The following is a 2,500-nucleotide window of genomic DNA, read 5'->3' on the forward strand; positions in this document are numbered from 1 at the left end:
TACCGGAAGGTTTCACCCACACGCAGGGCAGGCATGGTGGTATTGCCTGCTGTGAAGGTGACATTGCTGTCCACCTTCACCTTCTTCTCGCGCCCTGACGCGACTAAGGCGAGGGTGAAACACTTCCGGGCGTTGATCTGCAGCCCCAGGTGGGCGAGGGCTGCGGTAGCTGCGTCGATGAGGGACTGCAAGCCCCTCGGGGTCGCTGCAAACAGCAAGACGTCATCTGCAAAGGCCGCAGCGTTGACTCTGCGACCAAGGATCCGAGCTCCGATGTGGGAGGGCAGTTGGCCTAAAACGTAGTCCACCGCAAAGTTGAACAGGAGGGGGGAGAGGGGATCGCCCTGGCGAACGCCCCGTGCTGGCTGCACAGACACGCCCACGCCGGCGCCGTCCGCTATCACTGTCGTGCTGCCCTCGTAGCACCGCTCGACATACTCGACAAAGCAATCCGGCAGGCCATGCGCCTTCAGTACGGGGCGAAGGGCAGCATGATCTACCGAATCGAATGCCTTAGATACGTCGATCGATGCCACAAAGACAGAGCGGCAGGAGCGAACTGCGTCGGTGAGAGCAGTGTCCAAGATGAAGGTATTTTCCAACATCCCATCCCGAGGGATGAATGCCCGCTGACGTTCGTCCACAGCACAAGCGCGCATCAGGCGTGACGCGAGAACCTTGTGAAAGGTCCGCGCCAACACCGAGCAGACCGTAATGGGGCGAAAGTCAGCGGGGGATGTTGGTGCAGCCGTTTTCGGGAGAAGGGACGTCCGCGCGCGAAGCAGGCGTTCCGGAAGGGCGCGGGCCAGAAGGAAGAGATTCATCACTTTCACCAGGACTTCGTGCGGCAGACGCCGCAACTCCGCTGGGGTAAGGCCGTCCGGCCCGGCTGCTGATCCCCTGGGCGGCAACGCGGCGGCGACCTCCTCATGTGTGACCGGCCCCCATATGCACTCGAGAGCGACAGGCTCTGAGTGCGGGAGGAGGCGGTCACGAATGAAGCCCGCGGTGGAGATGGGCTTCTTGGTGAAGAGGTCCGCCCAGAAGTCCAGCAGACCAGGGATGGCAGGTGGCGGCTGGAGCAGGGTGCCATCCAAGAGGCCGCGCACGCAACGCGCACGCGACCGTCGGAAGGCATCCTGCGTTCTCGCGTACTCCCAGCGGCGCCGCTTGCGCTTCTGCGTCGGCGGCGCGGCAGGCGGCCGCTTCGATGGTTGGCGCGGCCGCTGTGTCCTGGTGATTGATCTCTCCCCTCTGGACCCGACCGACGCAAGGGCATCCGGGAGCATGCCCAGGATGACATCGGGCGGCGTGCCCCGCCCCAGACCGATGACACGATCCAGGGCAGAGAAACGCTGGGCGGAAGCGGGTAGCCCCGCCAGGTGCTCCCAGATGGCGGCGTCAGTCGGCCCCTCCGGCGGCGGCCCGGTGGTGTCGGCCGCGAAGTCCTCGGCTGCGTCGACGGGCGGCGCAGCGGCCTCGCCCGCGTCAGGCAGCGGGCTCGCCGCTCCCCGGCGGGACGCCGGCTCTTCCCCCCGACCGATCTCAAGCGCCTCCATGAATTGGCGGACAAGCTTCTTGTGGGCAGCTTGCCGCCGTCGGCACTTGATTGCCTCAAGCGTTCGGTCGGGGAACATCCTGATGAGCTCTTGATTTACAAAGAAGAACCGGGCGTCCCTCTCAAGGAACAGTTCGGCCTCTGCCTTGGCGAGCGACAGGACTTCTTCCTCCGTCCACCTTGCGCGATGCCTCTCCGTGACGATCTCCGCGTTGGCGGCCGCAAGATGTTGGCGGCGGCGATGGACCCCGAGACCGTTCTTGGTTGTAAAGCTGCGGTGGCACTCACTACAGGTATACATAGCTGCAAAAGTTACAAGATTTTCGGCACGGCCGGTTGGCCGGCTAGGTGCTGGGGGAGTTGGGGTGGCACCTTCAGCGGAAGGGCCACCACTTATTCTCTGCTTACTGCCCCCAACTAAAAAAGGGATAGTGCGAGGGGGGGCTGGTAACCCCCCCAAGCCCCTGGTGCGGTCTTCCACTCTGCGAAATCAGCGGGCCCACGAGAAGGGGAGAAGACCGCAGGAGAGGAGAGGCTAAGAGGGCTAGGCCCATGTATTGCGCATCACTCTCCCTGTAACTATAACCCAAGGAAGGCACCTCGCAGCAGCAGCACGACTACATCAAGACCGCACTTCGAGAAGCCAAGTCCGGATGCAGCCACACCGCTGCCACTTGGCCACCTTAAGAGAGTCATAGTTACTCCCGCCGTTTACCCGCGCTTGCTTGAATTTCTTCACGTTGACATTCAGAGCACTGGGCAGAAATCACATTGCGTCAACACCCGCTAGGGCCATCGCAATGCTTTGTTTTAATTAGACAGTCGGATTCCCCCAGTCCGTGCCAGTTCTGAGTTGATCGTTGAATGGCGGCCGAAGAGAATCCGCGCACCCGCGCGCCCCCGGAGGAGCACGCTAAGGCGGACGCGGCCTCGCAGCAAGGA

The 2,500-nt window shown here is 62.9% G+C and overlaps 1 pseudogene; it reads right to left on the reverse strand.

Annotated features, from left to right (window-relative positions):
* The window catches only part of LOC126433431 (large subunit ribosomal RNA), a 7,958-nt pseudogene that overhangs the window by 2,834 nt on the left and 2,624 nt on the right, over positions 1-2,500 (reverse strand).

This window comes from Schistocerca serialis, unplaced genomic scaffold (assembly GCF_023864345.2).
Source record: "Schistocerca serialis cubense isolate TAMUIC-IGC-003099 unplaced genomic scaffold, iqSchSeri2.2 HiC_scaffold_1164, whole genome shotgun sequence".
In the NCBI taxonomy this organism is placed as follows: Eukaryota; Metazoa; Arthropoda; class Insecta; order Orthoptera; family Acrididae; genus Schistocerca; species Schistocerca serialis.